Source organism: Gigantopelta aegis, chromosome 6 (assembly GCF_016097555.1).
Source record: "Gigantopelta aegis isolate Gae_Host chromosome 6, Gae_host_genome, whole genome shotgun sequence".
Classification (NCBI taxonomy): domain Eukaryota; kingdom Metazoa; phylum Mollusca; class Gastropoda; order Neomphalida; family Peltospiridae; genus Gigantopelta; species Gigantopelta aegis.
In genome coordinates, this window is record NC_054704.1 from 43,467,912 (window position 1) to 43,488,667 (window position 20,756).

The following is a 20,756-nucleotide window of genomic DNA, read 5'->3' on the forward strand; positions in this document are numbered from 1 at the left end:
TGTTCTAATAGAGTCATCTGTCCAGTGCCCTAGCTAGAACATGATCAGAGGGTTGAGCTATGGTTGTAAATGTTAAGACATAAGCCTTCTATTAGTGATCTGTCCAGTGCCCTAGCTAGAACATGATTAGAGGGTTGAGCTATGGTTGTAAATGTTAAGACATAAGCCTTCTATTAGTGATCTATCCAGTGCCCTAGCTAGAACATGATCAGAGGGTTGAGCTAGGGTTGTAAGTGTTAAGACATAAGTCTTCTATTAGTGATCTGTCCAGTGCCCTAGCTAGAACATGATCAGAGGGTTGAGCTATGGTTGTAAGTGTTAGACATAAGTCTTCTATTAGTGATCTACCCAGTGCCCTAGCTAGAACATGATTAGAGGGTTGAGCTAGGGTTGTACATGTTAGGACTTAAAGTATTCTAATAGTGATCTATCCAGTGCTAAAGCTAGATCTTGATTGGAGGGTTGAACTAGGGTTGTTGATGTTAAGACTTTAATGTTCTAATAGAGTCATCTATCCAGTGATCTAGCTAGAACATGATCAGAGGGTTGAGCTAGGGTTGTAGATGTCAGGACATAAGTCTTTTAATAGAGTGATCTATCCAGTACTAAAGCTAAATCATAATGGGGGGTTGAGCTAGGGTTATAAATGTTAGGACTTAGTCTTTTAATAGAGTGATCTATCCAGTGCTGAAGCTATATCATGATGGGAGGGTTACGGTAAGGTTGTAGATGTTAGGAATAAGTCTTCTAAGAGGGTTGAGCTAGGGTTATAGATGTTAAGATGTTACTCTTCTAATAGCCATCTATCCAGTTCTCTAACTAGATCCATTACATATTTTTTTACTCACAGGTCAAATATAATATAGCTGACATACAATGGCATTTGTAATAATATTTTTAAATCCACACTGCATTATGAACATGCACACAATGTTCTGGTCTATGCAGTGAAACCTGAATTAAGCAGGCTCTTAAGGGAATATAAAACATTTCCATTTTTGACTATTAAATCCTTGAAAATAGGTCGATTTGTGTTCTGTGTTAAATGATTAGGGAGCAAAAATAAGGTGGCTTCTTAAGACATGTGGCTGCTTAACAGAGGTGACAGCTTGAACAGGTTTCTCTTTATCTGTAAACATGTAGTTCAGCACCAGTGCCAAAACAATAGCCTCTTTCATTTGTTGGTCGGTCACTGATCCTTCCCTGATGAAATGATGCCAGTATTATTGTAACTATACCATCTTGTCTCATGGGATATTCCCGGACCGTTGCAATGAGAAAATTAAGGTAGATTTAACGCAGCGATCTGCTGGGAATGAGGTTTTTATTCACCTGCTAAAGAAAACTTAACTACAGTTTTTAAGCCTCAAGAACTTTATGGTTGTAGTTTTGACTGCTACAGTGAATTTAGTTTTCATTTAGTTTATAAAGAAAAAAGTTAGAGTTTTGTTTTGTTTTGTTTAACAACACCAGTAGAGCATATCAATTTGTTAATCATCAGCTATTGGATGTCAAACATTTGAGTAATTCTGATATGTAGTCTTAGAGGAAATCTTCAGTTTTTTTCATTAGTAGCAAGTATTATTTTATATACACTTTCACATAGACAGAACAGCACATGCCATAGCTTTTAATATACCAGTCAGGGGGCACTGTTGGGATCGGAAATTAAGTTTTAAAGAAGACCAACTTAATGGGTTTTTTGTTTGTGTGTTTGTTCTGGAGTAAGAAATCGGTCATGCCTACATGCTAATGATCTTTGTGGACATAATTTGGACTGTCAGACATTTTGGTTTTATTTATACTCTGGAAAGATCAATTTAATGGGTTTTGTAGTTTAGAACACTAGAATTAGAATTAATATGATTTTCATTCAGCTATTGAAGATAGTTAATGTATATGTTTAGTCCTGAATGAAAGTTAAAAGTTTACTTTGTTTAACAACATCACTAGAGCACATTGATTTATTAATCATCGGCTGTTGGATGTCAAACATTTGGTAATTTTGACATTTAGTCTTAGAGAGGAAACCTGCTACATTTTTTCATTAGTAGCAAGGGATCTTTTATATGCACCATCCCACAGACAGGATAGCACATACCACGGCCTTTGATATACCAATCATGGTGCACTGGCTGGAACAAGAAATAGCCCAATGGGCCCACCGACCGGGATCGATCTCAAATCGACCGCGCATCAAGCGAACACTTTACCACTGGGCCTCATCCCAAATGAACGTCCTGAATGAAAGCAAAAAGACTTTTTGGTGTTTCTAGATATTAACAGCAGGTCATGAAAATTCAACATGTGGTGGAACCAGAATTCTGGATAAGTGGTTTCTTACTGATGTAACTGATCATTTAGTTAAGTGAATTACTTTTATTGAATTTGTTCAGTTTTAGAACCTGCCAGAGCACCCAGTAACTGATTAGCCTTTTTAGTGAATTATAATGTGTCTAACCTGCACCTGACCTAACTGAAAGAATACATGAACTTTTGTGCCTGATTAGTCTTTGGTTGCAGTTTTGAGTGACAGCAAGAATAAATTTCATGTTTTTGGTTGAGACAGTGCAGAGTATCACTAACAATTCCCTGTTGGTTTGGGTCTGTGACTACTGTTGATAGGATAACATTGATATATAGCATACATCAGTGTGTCTGGGAGTCATTAATATTAATGTCCCAGTACAATGGGGACCAGTCGGTCACTAAGCAAAGTCTGGAGGATGGTAAGTGATGGTCTCAGCTGTACTAGAAGAATTCAAGATGATAAGACGGTTATCACATTTAGAATTGATTCTCTCATTTATATACTAGTCCAGAGGTAATGTTCACAAAGCTGTCACATGAACACACTATTTCTGTCCATCTATCCATCTATCCATCCATCCATCCATCCATCCATCCATCCATCCATCCATCCATCCATCCATCCATCCATCCATCCATCCATCCATCCATCCATCCATCCATCCATCCATCCATCCATCCATCCATCCATCCATCCATCCATCCATCCATCCATCCATCCATCCATCCATCCATCCATCCATCCATCCATCCATCCATCCATCCATCCATCCATCCATCCATCCATCCATCCATCCATCCATCCATCCACCTATTCATCCATCCTTCAGTATTTCCATCCATTCATCCAGCCAGCCAGCCAGCCAGCCAGCCATCAATTTATCCATTCATCCATTCATTCATTCATTTATTCATTCATTCATTCATTCATTCATTTATTCATCCCTTCCATCTTTCCATCCATCCACCCACCCATCCATCTTTCCATCCATCCACCCCTCCATCCATCCACCCACCCATCCATCTATCCATCCACTTTCCCTTCACACACAAAAGTAAGAATTTCTAAAAAAAACCAGAAGTCCACTTAATAAAGAAAGAAAACTGAGTGTTGTAGATTAGTAAACCTTTAATTTAATTACAAAAAAAATTCAGATCAAATTTCAACAGATCATAAATTCTGTTGATTATACTTCTTCATTTCACCCAGAATAGACACACTACACGCATTAAGCCCAATTTATCATAAAAACCTTGTTTTGTGATTTATACCGTTAACTGAACCATGACATATAGAATCATCGCTACAAAATAATGAGTTTTACAGAAAAAAGGTTTCTCCTAGGATATCCGATGTCAACCTGTAATTAAAACGTCATGATTCAAACTTTGAATTATTTTAGGATGTGATATACTGGGTGATACGAACTGCAACACATTACAATGTCATCCTATCCTGACAGGAACTTAAAGAACTTGTGTACAACATGCTATGCTGGCTAGTCAGGTGTCAGTAATTACTCAGTGAAGATTCTTGGCTTATTCATATACTGGCAAATAAATCTTGTGCGTGGTGAAAACCAAAATTATTCAGTTATTATCTTACAAGATTTCTTATGTCTTAGTGGTGAGTTAAGTGAAATAAATTTTTTGTCTTTGTAAGTATATTTTTAAAGAGCATATTGCACTTTTTATATTAATTAAAAATGACATGCATGATTGAGCATGAGATTGTTTTAAAACTTTGTTGAAATATTTATCTAAAACATATATTTATGTGTTAAAAATGCTTTGAAATACTTGCTATATATCAGGGCTCGAAACGGCCTGTGGCCAGGTCACCAAGTGTGACCAATGTCCAGTATGGGCGACTTAAATATTTAAAAAATAATGGCATTAGTCGTTCAAATAATATGTGGGTGATCTTCTTTAGAGTTATAAAATTTGAGCCTCTATTAATATTTGTATTCTACATTAAAATCATGCTCGTGGTTCTCTTACCATAATTTACCAACATCAGTTATAATTTTTGGGGCCACCATATTTTTTTGGTGAGTTTCGAGTCCTATATGTATGTACAAATGTCCAGTAAAAACAGTTTTGATGTATATGTCCAATGAAGAGTTTTCAAAGGTATAGTCAAATGCACTTGAATGCATATTGATTTATAGTTGTTTGTTTTTTTGTTTTTGTTTTTTAATGACACCACTGGAGCACATTGATTAATTAATTATCGGTTATTGGATGTCAAACATTTGGTAATTCTAACACATAGTCATTAGAGGAAACCCACTATATTTTTTCTAATGCAGCAAGGGATCTTTTATATGCACTTTCCCACAGACAGGAAAGCACATACCATGGCCTTTGACCAGTTGTGGTACACTGGTTGGAACAAGAAAAAACTGATCAGCTGAATGGATCTATCAAGGTGGTTAGATCCTGTGACGCAAGCACCTCAAGCGAGCACTCAACCAACTGAGCTAAATCCCGCCCCATTGATTTATAGAATAATGCAGTTATTTGCATATTACATGTATATGGCTGCACAGAACAAGTTAGCATTAAAATGGTGGCCAGTCCACTATTTTTATTTTCCAAATGAGATGGCCAATCCTCTCTCTCTTTTTTCTTGTCTGGCCATATAGATTTGGATATCAAAGGCACATATCTCACGGGTCTTAGTATATTTGTAATACCATATACACTTACACCCACTCCTAACAGAATGTTGGGCTTAAGTATTTACTGTGCAGTTCCATGTATAGTTTCTTACACCTGACTGTGTTCTGGCTTCCCAGGAGGAAATCAAGTAATAGAAATAAATCCTTTGAGATCTGTCAACTGAAGCAGAATATTTTGTTCACTGGCTCGATGCTGACTTATTATTATTAAGTGAGGGAGACATGATTCCTTTCATTTTCTGTTTTTGTATTAATATGTCGGGTCACTGTTGTTCTCAAAGTTGGAAAATTGGCATGGGGTTATAACTGGTATATGGTACTGGCAAAATATATATATCATATATTGTATGGACATTGGTACCTACTGGTATACATGAATGCAGTGATCTACTGCTTGCATAAAAAAACGAGAAAAAACTAGAGGCTAAATTATTGTTTTCTTTAGTTTGGTACTGAAAATGTGCAGTCTGATAGTTAGTGTTTTATTCATTAGTCAGCTGGTTTCTTATCTACAATGCATGTGGAAATTACTCCATGTACATGGAACGTTAGAACTATGTGTACCACCAAAGGACCAAATGTTCTGTATCCTTGCTTCCAAGGTCAAGGTAATATATTAATGTTCCTTTCCAGAGTGTAATTTAAAGTATGATAAAATACATTAGATGAATACAGGTAAATTACCATCTGTCATAAACACACAGCTTGATATTTTAATGGTAAACCAGAGCAATGCATTAAAACATAATTATCTCCCTTTATTACCAGAAAAGTAATTACCCAGTATGACATGCTTGAAACCTTCGTGGTATAGGAGCATGTTAAAAATTTTAACAAACAAACCCAGTATGATCTGCCCCGGCTTGGATCCATGGCCTCCCAGAGATCGAACTCCAGGCGGACATGTTCGAAATCTCTGTGGTATATGAGCATGGTAAAAACTTACGGAACGGAACCCAGTATAAATGTAACATCCGGTATGGCTTGTTGAAAACTGAACTGGATATCAACACACATATTTTAAGGGAGGAATGTAGTTTAGAGTGCTTGTCTAGGGAACTATAGGTTGTAGGGTTGATCCCCCTCAGTCGACCAGCAGGTTTTTACCAATCCCAATCAATACCTACTGACTAGTAGATCAAGGGCCATGGTATGTGCTGCTGTCTGTACATATAAAAGATTCTGTGCTGTTATTTGGTGTATCGAGTAGCATACATGACAACTGCGGGTTTCATTTCTTACTGACTAGACCAAGTGTCCAAATAACCATATGTTAAATGCCTTATAGATTGTACCTTACGAAATAAAATTTCAAAAGTAGCAATGTTAAAATATGGGGCTAAAAAATATGTCGACTGAACTATGACCCATATATATGAATACTACAACACCTCCCCAAAGTATTAACTGATGAAAGTGGAATCTTTCATGGCTCATTTTCAATATCAGTGTTTTTACAACACCTCTAATTTCACACAAATGTATTGCTCTTAGATTTACAGGTACTCCATACAATTTTCAAGCACAAGGGTACTTGTAACAATGGTAATGGATGAAATAAAAATTACATACATTTATTGCCCAAATAAAACGTTTTTTGGTGTGTTTTTTTTCTTCAACAAACACAATCACATTTTCATCACCAATGGCAGGTCTGGCACTAGTAACTGTGTTATCAAAAGTTAGGTGCTTTTCAGATTTTGGCATAGTATAGTACTACCTAATTGTAGTGATAATATTGTGCTACCTAATAGCCATTTAAGCAGTGTTCAACAAATGTTTGAGACAGTCACTAACCCTCACAGAAGTTTTGGCTAGTGCCCTATGTAACGTAGCAGTCTAGCTGATAATTTCCACTAGCCCAGAACAAAATGTCACTAGCCGAGACTGAATGCTAGTGGATTTGTCGAACCCTGCATTATGAAAGAAACATTTCATCCCATTTCACTCCTTTTGGGGCAGGATGTAGCCCAGTGGTAAAGCGTTCGCTTGATGCACGGTCGGTCTGGGATCGATCCCTGTCGGTAGGCCCATTGGTCTATTTTTCGCTCCAGCCAGTGCACCACGACTGGTATACCAAAGGCCGTGGTATGTGTTATCCTGTCTGTGGGATGGTGCATATAAAAGATCCCTTGCTGCTAATCGAAAAGAGTAGCCCATAAAGTGGCGACAGCGGGTTTCCTCTCTCAATATCTGTGTGGTCCTTAACCATATGTCCAATGCCATATAACCGTAAATAAAATGTGTTAAGTGTGTCGTTAAATAAAACATTGCCTGCCTTCACTCCTTTTAATAATATATCACATATAACAGTGATATACGGTATGTGTCATGAATCCATGCTAATTTCTTACAACAGACTTATCAAATACATGCAATGCATTTGTACTTGCCTGTCTTTTTTTATGCTTTCATTTGATGTCAAGAGGCTTCAGTCCAAAATGAACCCAGTAATAGCTATTGAGGACCAACTTTAATTATTTTTTTAATGCCTTCACCAGCTCTGTGATGTGCTGAAGCTATAACTTCGAAATGAGAACAACAATTGGTCTTGAGGGGAAATTTTAAATTGGTTTTGTTTTACACATGTGATGCATGGATGTTGCAAATTCAAGCTGGGGCCGGTAATAGCTCCCAGGGGCAATCTTTACAACAGAATTAGTGTCAAGCATAGTGACTTTGATGAAACTGTTCAAACACAATTTTGGTAATAAAGTTAAAACTGCTCAAGCGGCCACCTCTGTTAAGCAGTGACCTGTCTTAAGATATAATTTTTTGGTTATTCATCGAACAGAGAATACCACATGAGTGGCCATTAGATACTATTGATCTAACAACGGGTTGTTTTAAAAGTGTATGTAACGGGCAAAAGGGAATTTGATAAATGTTTAAACATGAGTTGTAAGATAAATTATATCTAACAGACACAAATGTAGAATTCCATTTCTTACACATCTTCAAAATCCAGGTTTTAAACAGATTTAAACTTCTTTACAAACTTAAATTTATTTACAGCTCTTTCACTTGTAGCTAAATTACACACCACAGACTAATCTGTTTTATATTAACCTTTACCTCACAAATCAGTCTATTTAGATCATGTTTTTTTTTTCATTGGATGGTATAGCTGTTATGACCAGTCATTCAACTTTAAATTGTTATCATACAATATATGTGTTAACAAGTATGTGTTATCAAAAATAACAAATGGTGTTCTTGTAGTAGTGTTGGTATAAAGTGTTCCTACTGGCAGCAGCTAGTGGGAATTTCCTTCGAGTCCGTGATTCGAATCCCCTCAGTGGAGGTTGATATTTTTCTGTTACATTCTAACCAAAGGGTGTGTAACAAAATCATTTAAAGTATGGACTAATGTTTGTTGAGTATGTCAGGATGTAATAGAAACATGAAGTGCAGGGCACAATATTTCGCGCGAACTGCCCTTCTGTTCGCGTGTCTGTTACGCAAAATTAATGACCTGTAAACGTTCAGAAATTAAAACTTACAAACTTCATGATTACAGGAAGTTTATTGACGCAGACATACTACTAGTATTCCGACAAATGTTTTAGGCTGAATTTTAGATACTTGATGTGCAGCAAACCAGTAGACAACGTTATATTACAACAGTTGTAACTTGAGACCAGTCTAAACTTTTTAAAAAGTTTTAAAGAAATGTGCTCGGACCTCTAGGGACAGCTAAATTATCTGCTGCTATTTTATCTCTAAAGGAATATATGTAGACATAATATTGGATTGCCTATAATTTTACATATGTTAAAAACAGTTTTAACGTAAACAGGAATCCAAAAGTGTCACAAAAATTGAAAAATATTAACATCGCATAATGAGCTTTAAAAAACAAACATTTGGAACATCACTGTAGTATAGAAGTACCATCGATAAAGTGAAAGTAGCATAACCAGCGCAAAACGAAAAAAGGAATCCCTTCAAATAATTATGTATCTATTTCAAAGGCATAGCGCCCATTACGCACAGTAATGCAAAAACATAATCCGGGAATAGGTCGAGGCTGTATGTAATTGTTCTATAAAATATCCTCTTAAAATTGACTCGAAAAAAGATAGAAAAAAATGCCTCCGAAAGGTTCAGAATGCATCTACAGCGGTTCTGAGTTTTCACAGGGGGAGGCCTCCCGAATCCCCCGGCTCAGGCACGTCTTTGGCGTGCGAAATGCTAAAAAAAATTATGGTTACGCCCCTGTATTTTGTTTTAGTACTGGGGCTGATATTCAGTTCTTTTATAATATTGTTAACTTTAGCAAGCATTAAAGACATATTTTGTTTGGTAAAATGTTTTCTTTTGTATTTGTTTTAACTTTATGTTTGAGCTAAAAACTATGTATTTAAAATATAATTTCAACATAATTATGAGGTAACCAATCCGGTAACCAATGGGTTACGCAAATATAATTCACGTAACTGAACAATTGGTTACCTAGGTAAAAACCACGTGGACTGACTTCCGGTTACTTCAGATTTCGAAATATTGCCCCCTGAAGTGTATACTGATGGGATTCAAACCTACTACATTGATTGGTGTGTCCAAATGGCCTCAGATTACAGTTATCTTCCTATTTGGTTGTCCAAAATCCGGAAATTTGACCGCGCAAGTAGTCTGCTGTTTGACTGATTATTTCATGGCAGACAGCTATGAAGTGGCAACTATTTGACTGAAGTGACAGGGGATAGCATGTAGTTTGTAAACATGTGTAACTTGTTGACATTGAAGACTTGTTTGTGGTAATTCCGGCCCATGCAAAAGTAGTGCTTTTTGTGTAAAATGGGAGTACTCCGGCCTGGTTAAGAGGGTGTGTCTGTTTAAACCAATATGCTGGGAGAAAGAGGGGTTGTCCTTTTCAGGGTATGTGTCCCCCAGGCAGGCAAAGGTACATACAAAACGTCACGGGCCTGCTGATATTAATAAAAATGTTATAGCCACTAAGGCTATATAGAAACATATAGCGAAATTAATTGTGGTCTGAGGCCTGATATAGTTCACACATTACACTGGTTAAATGCTTGATTCTGATGAAAGTAGTATAACCAGAGAGGTGAAATTACACAGACTGATTGTGAATACCACAAGAAATATGAAAATTCATTTATTTATTTTCGAAATATTTTATTAAATTAAAAAACAATTTTTTTGAATTTATAAAAAATTTAAATTAAAATTTTCAACTTTTAAATTTCAATATCCTCCAAAATAGCATAAAAAGATGTTACTACATGTTGTTGCAATATTTTTTAACAGTTTTGAGCTAATAATTTGTTAAAAAAGAGCAAAAGTTGGATTTTGTTGGTCAATATTGAGATTTTTTATTTTTTTTACATATTGAATTTGAATGAGTTTCTCAATTATTGCAATTGGACAGAAGATCTAAATATAATGAATATATCACTACTAAATGTAATTAAACACTTTAAGTAAATAGTATACAGTATCATTAACTCTAATAATACACACCTTTAAGTAAATAGTATACAGTATGCATATTCAGTGGTCATTACTACAAACATCCTTCCAATCAAGAAATACTACACTGAGGTATCCAAGACACTGGCACATGATTACACTTGTTAACAGTTATCACTGGAAACTGAAAACTATGGTGCAAGTACCTCTTGGTAGGATTTATATCAGCATTTTGTGACAAAATCTTCATTTTCAAAGTTGTCGTCAACAAAAAACATATTATGGTGTATACCTAAGTAACATCTGTAGGGCATATTCATATTAATATGCATTTATATGGACTGTTTTGCATTTTACAAAGTGGCTACATGTCTAATACAGTAAATGAAGTAGATTAAGTAAATACAGCAGGTCAAAATTGAATATGAGGCCTATCATGTCTAATTTTCCCTGAAATTAGTGTGTAAACATTTGTTGTAAATGGCCCCAATTTTGTGACTTTCACCATCCCTCTGACACATTTCTAATAATGTATCATGAATTCAGTCACCATATCTTTACTAAGCCTCCACTTATCATATCTAAAATGCAACATTTTACAGTTTTAGATTTTTTTGTTTTTCAAAAATTTTAATTTAAGTTTAATATTTCATTAAAAATGAAGTAAAATCTAATGATTGATTTTTTTTCCTTTAAATATTTCAAAATCTTTCCAAGACAACACTGTGCAGATAGAACATATGTAGAAGAAAAAATAGCTGCTCATTGTATGAAGAAATTCCAACATTTGATAAAGTTATTACATTTTGAAGCTGGTGTCCCTCAAGTTTCCATTGCTAAAATTGGCCATGGCAAGGCACTGTGGTAGGTGTTTTAACACAGCCTCTATATACTCTCAATTTAAAGGTGACATCCCGATACCTACTGAGCATTGCTTTAATATGTATATCATTGGAATGCATTAGTGTGGGCCAGTTTTTAGGGGGAAAAATGGACTGATAGGCCTCAGATTACAGTTATCTTCCCATTTGGTTGTCCAAAATCCGGAAATTTGACCGCGCAAGTAGTCTGCTGTTTGACTGTGATTATTTCATGGCAGACAGCTATGAAGTGGCAACTATTTGACTGAAGTGACAGGGGATAGCATGTAGTTTGTAAACATGTGTTACTTGTTGACATTGAAAACTTGTTTGTGGTAATTCCGGCCCATGCAAAAGTAGTGCTTTTTGTGTAAAATGGGAGTACTCCGGCCTGGTTAAGAGGGTGTGTCTGTTTAAACCAATATGCTGGGAGAAAGAGCTGGACAACAGGGGTTGTCCTTTTCAGGGTATGTGTCCCCCACGCAGGCAAAGGTACATACAAAACGTCACGGGCCTGCTGATATTAATAAAAATGTTATAGCCACTAAGGCTATATAGAAACATATAGCGAAATTAATTGTGGTCTGAGGCCAAATGCTGCTCATCTCTGTGGTGCCGGGGTAGCCATTCTAGTTCCATGCAACTCCTGTGCAGTAAGACAACAACTAGCCATGAACCCTCATCTTGGACAGATAGCACAGAAAGCAGAAACCTTAACTGGATAAAGTTAAAGTTTTGTTTATCTCCCCCTCCCCCACTAGACTGCATCATCGGCTATTAGATGTCAAATATTTGGTAATTTTGACATATAGTCTTAGAGAGAAAACCCAGTGAGAAATAGCCCAGTGGGCCCACCAACAGGGATCGATCTGAGACCAATCACACACCAAGCAAGCGCTTTATCTCTAGGCTGTGTTTCACCCCCTTTATTGGATATAAAAACAAAAATCTTGTTAAAATGATGTTTTCTGGACTTCTGTTGGTGGCTGCTTAATATAACCATTTTTTTTATATATTGTTCCACTATGGTCTCAAACTACATATTATTTATTATTTGCATAAAATGAAAAATAGTTTTTACAGTTGCAAGAAAATAAAAATGAGTTGAAAAGAATCACAGATTTTTTTTGGTGTCCATAATAAATTAATTGACATCTATTAATTACAGTAATTTCTAAAATATGGTTTTATCAACAGATCGTACTTCAGGTATGTACATACACACTTCACAGAAATCAATACAATTTGCTAGGTGTAGTTATGCTGCATATTTACAAGATTAACTCTTTTTAACTTTTAGTGCTTGAATACCGGTAATACAGTATTATGAGATAATAATTACATTGTAGCTGATAACACTGTATATTATTATCAACTACTAATGTGCTTGCTAACAGCAAATAGTATGTTCATATTCACTAAAGTTTCAATTTGCACAGTGTTACACTGCACAGTGTTACATATTATATAAGTCATATGTTAGTCTATTTTCGTTTCTTATTTATTATTGATTAGACTAATTATATAGTAATTAGTCTAATTTATTATTATTATTATAATTATTAAGTATATTATTATTAAATATATTATTATTAGTTTTTTACTATCTGATAGTCATACTATATTTGAGAGACTGAAATAGTTTATAATTTATTATTATTAAGTTTATTATTATTAAATATATTATTATTAAATTTTTACTGATAGTCATACTATATTTGAGACTGAAATATTTTATACTTTATTCTCCTGAACTAGAGAATTGATCATGTTTCAAGGTAAGGGGGCATTCAACAATTATGTATTTTATACTTTATTCTCCTGAACTAGAGAATTGATCATGTTTCAAGGTAAGGGGGCATTCAACAATTATGTATTTTATACTTTATTCTCTTGAACTAGAGAATTGATCATGTTTCAAGGTAAGGGGGCATTCAACAATTATGTATTTTATACTTTATTCTCCTGAACTAGAGAATTGATCATGTTTCAAGGTAAGGGGGCATTCAACAATTATGTAGGAGCGGGACATAGCCCAGTGGTAAAGCGCTTGCTCAATGCGCAGTCGGTCTAGGATCGATCCCCATCGGTGGGCCCATTGAGTTATTTCTCGTTCCAGCCAATGCACCACGACTGGTATATCAAAGGCCGTGGTATATACTACCATATGTGGAATGGTGCATATAAAAGATCACTTGCTGCTAATCGAAAAGAGTAGCCCATGAAGTGGCGACAGCGGGTTTGATCTGTAAATATCTGTGTGGTCCTTAACCATATGTCTGACACCATATACCCGTAAAATAAAAAATGTGTTGAGTGCGTCGTTAAATAAAACATTTCCTTCTTCTTCTTCAACAATTATATAATGCAAAATGTGACATTATTTGTATCTGTCATCATAATGTAAGGTTTTGTAATATTAAGGCCACTGCCCCTCTAAAGTTACACAATGCTTATCAATACCACTCCCAATGCCCACTTTCCCTGTCATTATGATGTAATTTGACCAATATTATTGGAGTTCTGGTTAAATATCAATGACTAGCTGCATTTTATAAATGAGAAAATTGTTGAATAGATCCTAAATACTCAATTTTACAAGCAGATCCTTCTGATATGTTGCCTTTATTTTGTTATTACATTTTGTTTTCAGAAGTGAGTTAATTATATATGAAAGAGAAGGAAAGAAATGTTTTATTTAATGACATACTCAACACATTTTATTTACGGTTATATGGCATCAAACATATGGTTAATTACTGAAGATAAGTTGCTCAAACCATAAAATGGATAAAGGTAAACAGAGTTCAGGGGCCCATTTCACTAAACATTGTAAGTTTACGTCTGCTACTAGCAGTTATACCGGTCGTGCGTTTACACTTGTTTGGCATCAATTTCACGCAGAAAATTACATCATTACAGAAGCTGGAGTGTTTTAAAGACAAAAGAAAATGAAATATGTATTCTTCTAACTATATTTCTTAAACTGTATAATAGTAATAAGAATTGTGGTTTAGTCATAGATTTATGTTTACATGCAAAACTAGGATTATGATGTTTTGTGAAATTGGGCCCAGAGCTGTTGTGGAGAAACGTGCCCTTTATTTTCATACTCTCTATAATAATGCACAAAGATCCTATATATATGCAAAAGAGAAAGCTAATCTGAATCAGAAATGACATTCTTTTTATAAAAAAGCTCTTTTCTTCATCTTCCTATAAAACTCTCCAGTGTTGTAAATAAATATGATTTGCTCTAAATGTTTGACTACCCTAGAAGGCAGGACAATACATGATATATATCTACACTAGTAATGTTCTTTTCCCCACTGTTGTGTTGGGATGGATCATATGTTATAGAGGACAGCCCATGTTACATGATCTGCTCTAAAGGTCAATTCCTACGTTGATTGCCAACCTCATGTGAAACTGAAATCTAATTTTTTTTGTTAGGTAAACTAGAAAGCGTTGAATGAACACACACAGAAATTTAATATGAACTGTTAAAATCATACTGAAATCACTGAAAAATGAGGATCAGGTTTGAACAGAGGCAAAACTGGGCAAGTCAACTACTTGATGACAAGAATTGGCTTTGACTTCGAATTAGTTTTACATGCTCATATACCACAAGAGTTGGCGGTGAAGTATGAATCTAGCTGAAGTGTTTGACTACCCTAGGCAGCACTAGCTTATATATATCTACACTAGTAATGTTCTTTTCCCCCGTATTGTGTTGGGTTTGATCACATGTTGTTGAGGACAGCCTGTGTATTGATCCCCTCTGTTGATGCCGGACCAACTCGAATGTTTGTTGTGGTGAGACTCCGTGTGGATCCTTGCCTCTTGCCACACTGCCCTTGTCGTGTGCCATCGTCAGAATAAATTGCTGTGTTGACTGAAAATGTTACCGTTTCATTGGCGTGTGTTGAATAAACCAACAGCACTTTTTAGCCAGCACTTGGCACACGGCCGCCTGTTGACTCGGACAGACTTACTCATGTTTTAAGTGCCATTTGGCAAGAATTACCCAATGTTGCAGTACAGCAGCCTCTTCACTCTATAAAATGTTAAAAAACAAAATTAATGTCAAAAATATTTTAAAACCATTTGTTTCAATTCAGCAAACATTACCCAGTGTCACTGTTTTGCAGGCTCTGCACTATATAAAACTTTTAATTTTTTATTTTTATTAATGTTGAAAATATTTTAAAACCATTTGTTTCTATTAAACAATCATGACCCAATATTGAAGTATTGCAGTTTTTCATTCTATAAAACGTTAAAAAAAAATTATGTCCCAAATATTTTTAACATTTTTTGTTTCAATTCAGCAAGCATTACCCAGTGTCACTATTTTGCAACCTTTTCATGCTATAAAACTTTAGAAATAATAATTAATGTCTAAGATATTTAAAAACTATTTGTTTCCATATAACACACATTATCTAATGTCACTTTACTGCAGGCTTTTTTTTTACTGTATAAAGCTTTTTAGCCCCCCCCCCCCCCAACAATTTAATGTCATTCCAAAATATCTTAAAACCATTTGTCCCTAATTAACAAACATTACACAATAGGTGTGGATGCAGGATTTATCAAGGAAGGGATCATCACATAAAAAGGTGACACCAACAGTTTTCCAAAGAAACATCAAGCTGATCATGATAGTATTTCTTCCTGCCCTCATGAAAATAAAATAATTATCATTATATTAATTCATTAAGCATTGGATGTTTGGTGGCACTTGGAAGTATGCCTGCATAATATGGCTATAATAAACCAACAGAAATAATTATAGTCTAAACAGATTTTTATTGCATGCAGATCTAAAGTCCAGAATATTTTTGACCTAGATATTTTTGATTCAACAAGCATTACACAGTGTGGCTATGCTATAAAACCTTGCCATGGCCTATATACCAATACAGATATAGCCAGATTTCATTAAATCTAATAAGAAACAGGATCTAGTTCAGTGGGTAGAGCCCTTGCCAGAAGTACTTGGGTCGAAGGATCGAACCACCTTGATTGACCTATTCTCTCATTGGGTTTTCCCCAACCCAACCAGTGTCCATTACTGGTATATCAAAGGCTGAGATATGTGCTGTCCTGTCTGTTGGGAGTGCATATAAAGGAAGGAAGGAAAAAGGTTCAACAATTTGGTAAATGTGCTTAAACAAAAGAAATCTTGTGACTTTCAAAGTGAAATCAGACACTGGATTTAATTGATGCAGCATTTGTCAGCATAAGTAACAGGAGATATTCAATACAAAATGAAAAGGAAAAAAAAAGAAAAATGTTTTATTTAACAACGCACTTAATACATTTTATTTTTGGTTATATGGCGTCAGACATATGGTTAAAGACCACACAGATATTAAGAGAGGAAACCCACTGTCGCCATTTCATTGGCTACTCTTTTCGATTAGCAGCAAGGGATTTTTTATATGCACCATCCCATAGACAGGATAGCACATGCCACAGCCTTTGATGTACCAGTCATGGTGCATTGGCTGGAGCGAGAACTAGCTCAATGGGCCCACTGACAGGGATCGATCCCAAACTGACTGCGCATCAGGCGAACGCTTTACAACTGGGCTACATCTCACCCCTTGCATATAAAAGATATTTTGCTACTAATAGAATAATACATTGTGTTTTCTCTAAGACTACACGTCAGAATTATTAAATGTTTGACATCCAGCAGCTGAGGATTACACAATGTAATTAATCTGTGTGCTGTAGTGGAATCAGTCTGGGATCAACCCCTATCTGTTGGACCCATTGGGCTATTTCTCATTCCAGCCAGTACACCACGACTGGTATATCACAGGCTGTGGTACATGTGCTATCCCGTCTGTTGGATGGTGCATATAAAAGAACCCTTTCTACTAATAGAAAAATGTAGTAGGTTTTCTCTAAGACTATATGTCAGAATTGACAAATGTTTGACATCCAATAGCCGATGATTAATAAATCAATGTGCTCTAGTGGTGTCATTAAACAAAACAAAGAAACCAACCAACCTAATAACCAAACTGTTTTGCTCAGATTTGTCTTCAGTCTGCCATTAAGTGCTGCTAGACCAGTATTACTATATGACTGCTGTATGCTGCAACTCCTTGACATGACATAACTGTACTGGTACATGTTTACCAGGATGGATATAGCCAGAGTTGATTAAAGTTAATGTTCAAAATGTTTTCATCTCGTTCTTTGTAATCTACCCATAGGAGCTGTTTGACATTCATTACACAATGTGGAAGTACTAAAGCTGCTTGACTCAATTTGGATACCAAATATAGACAGATTTGATGTATAGCTGCTCTTGTAATAAGGCTTGAACGATTGGTCAGGTCTCGTGTTGGTTATGTGTGGTGTCTTCCCATAACTGACACTTCATTCGTGATCACGTTTTTGTTCGCAGTGTATGGTTTTGACATTTTTGTTTGGCGACGATGCTTACTGTCACAAATAATACACAAATTAAATAATATGTTTCTAATTATGTTGATCAAATATCTTATGGTGCTAAAAACTGTTATTGAAACCATTGTAATTATAGTAACATTTTAAAGGATTTCATTTTGTTGGAATTAACTTGGTCCTATTAAACATCCAAATGCACTGAAATTCACTGACAGCAAACTTGTTTAGTATGATCCATTCATTATAAATTTCTTAATTTTGTTTGCTATCTCTGTCATATGAAGGGGAGGGATGTAGCCCAGTATAAAGCGTTTGCTTGATGTGTGGTCAATCTAGGATCGATCCCCGTCGGTGGACTCATTGGGCTATTTCTCATTCCAGCCAGTGCTCCACAACTGGTATAACAAAGGCCGTAGTATGTACAATCCTGTCTGTGGGATGGTGCATATAAAAGATCCCTTGCTGCTAATTGAAAAGAGTAGCCTATGAAGTGGCGACAGCGTGTTTCCTCTCTTAATGTCTGATGCCATATAACCGTAAATAAAATGTGTTAGGTGCATTGTTAAATAAAACATTCCATTCCTTTCTTTCTGTCATTTGAAAAATCCTGTTTTGAGATTGGTTTCTAGTGGCCATGAACACATGCCATGAACATATCATTGAGTGCAAATGGTTCCATTGTCTTAACACTTGATTTAACTGAATGCCATGCTGGTTTAGTATGATCCATCTGTCTGGCTTTTATAGTACGATCTATTCTGATCTGCAGTCTATTTTGTCTTCTTGTTGAAATTTCAAAACTAGAATAGTAACCAAATTGATATGACTGAGAAATGTCACATAACCTACTAACTGGTTATGAATGACCACAGCTTATTTCGAGGGCTGTTAAATGTACAATCTTTGTTTTTTTAAATCTCAAAACTATAACCTTACAGATCTTGCAGAATGTTCAGTTTTTGTGCAGGACATCATAAGATAAAGGGCGACTTTAATTAATTTTTTTACAAAGTGTTGCATAGAAATAGCTATTTATTCTAAATTTGTGTAGACATTATTTCAGATCATGCATATTTCATTAGTTTTTATGAATATACCACAATATGTAGATAAATGTAGAATCATGAATCCCTCAGGAAAATCATGAGCAGACAGAAATGTAAGAAATACAGTTTGTGATTGAAGAATTATTGCTATGTTTTCAAAATCAATCGTTCATGAATATAGTATTTACACAGTTATGCTTGAGGCATTTAGTCATATCATTTGACATATTTTCAATTTTTAAATCTGTAGCTAATACCCAGGCCCTTGTATTTCCAAGAAATGATCGTTTCCAGCTAGTACTGTGTCAGTAGCATATCAGCAAAATCACGGAACCAAAATTTCATTTCCCATGATTATTATATAGAGTACAACTATTCAAAGAAAATAATATATATTGAATTATTTGTTAAAAGAGTTTCCAATGAGTTCAAATGATCACAAAGCACAGAACCGAAAAAGTGTTTCCCGTGAAATTTGAAATCCAATGGCCTGAATACCTGTTTGTTGAAATGAAATAAGATGACTGAACATTTAGTCATTCAACCACTATTTCCTTTCAATATTTACTTATGTACAACTGTCTACAGGAAAATAATATTATGATGTAAACATTTTGCCAATTCTCTCTAAAAAAAGAAAAGAAAGATGTGTAATAATTTGCCTCTCAAGAGTAATTTCGTATCCATTCCTTGTGGCCAGTTGAGAGAAAATCTATGTTAATCACTCGCCTAACAACAGGCTTTGATTAAAGATTGCTTCTTCATGTTTGTATTCAGAGCTCATTCAGCAGGGCTGGGTTGATTGGTCTTTCATCACAGCCATTTTGTGGCTAAACTCAATGTTTTTAATACCTTCAAATTTGCCGTGATCACTACTGCATAAATGGGCAAAATGGTGTTTGATTAGATGTTTCTGTCACTAGTAATTGCAAAATGGTGATTGATGCTTACTAGACATCTTGTTGAAGATTTTACTGTCTGCTTTAGGATTTCAACAAGCCTAGTGGTAGAGCACTTACATGAAGTATGATGGGTCATAGAATCGATTTCCTTTGATGTACCGCTAACATTTTAAATTACAATGTGTCGGACATAAATTGGCTGTTGATTAAACTGTATGTCATTAAAAACATATTCTTGTTCGTTGTCTGAATATTAAAAAAAAATGAATAATGTATTTTTCACTGTTATAAAAGCAGTTATTAAAGTGAATTGACGACAGATTTCTTGACACAATATGTATAGGGTCTTTATTAATAAATGAAAATACACCCCACTTCCCTTTACTCCTTTTATTATATAGGATGAAATATAATTGTATTTCTTGATTAATAAAAATATGTGACAGTTCACTTGTGTATTGTGTTCAACATGAATTTATTATTTCAAAATGTTCATAATTCTTCAAATGGTAGAATCCGATGCAAATGTACAAATGTTAGCACTAAGTTTTGATGATTACTCTTTAGTTTTTGCTTTTGTATTTAGTACTTAATAATCTCCAATTTGACAAACATGCTTTTTGTAAACTACATTTGATTGCCACATGTAGGTAATGGTAATAGCTTTTAGAAGCATAACTTCTTTTATGCACTGCAAAATTAAGTATTTAGTAAACTACTAGATTACATCAACAGCTTTTTTGCTAATGTGTTTTTTTTGTGGATGCTTTAGCATACGTAGTTAGTCTTGTGTTTACATGTACACTGGGGTTTTAGTTTATCTTCTTGGAGTATCAATTACTGTAACAGACTTTTAATCACTGTTTAGTAAATGTGTATGTAGCCTACCTCTACTGAACCTGTGTTTTTTCTTCTGTTAGGTTGTGAAATAAGAATAGTATTATATTACTTTCAACCACACATAAAATATATTTAAATGTAATATCCAGCATGCTTTAGAACAATTTGTTATGATCCATCTGGCATACATGAAATGTAATTGCCTGACACCAATTCATCCATCCCTAATTAATATTGCTGACATAG

General features: G+C 35.1%; 1 protein-coding gene across 2 annotated transcripts in view; it reads left to right on the forward strand.

Annotated features, from left to right (window-relative positions):
* Positions 1 to 20,756, forward strand: part of LOC121374154 — a 251,009-nt gene that overhangs the window by 146,899 nt on the left and 83,354 nt on the right. The gene's annotated exons all lie outside the window — the stretch shown is intronic.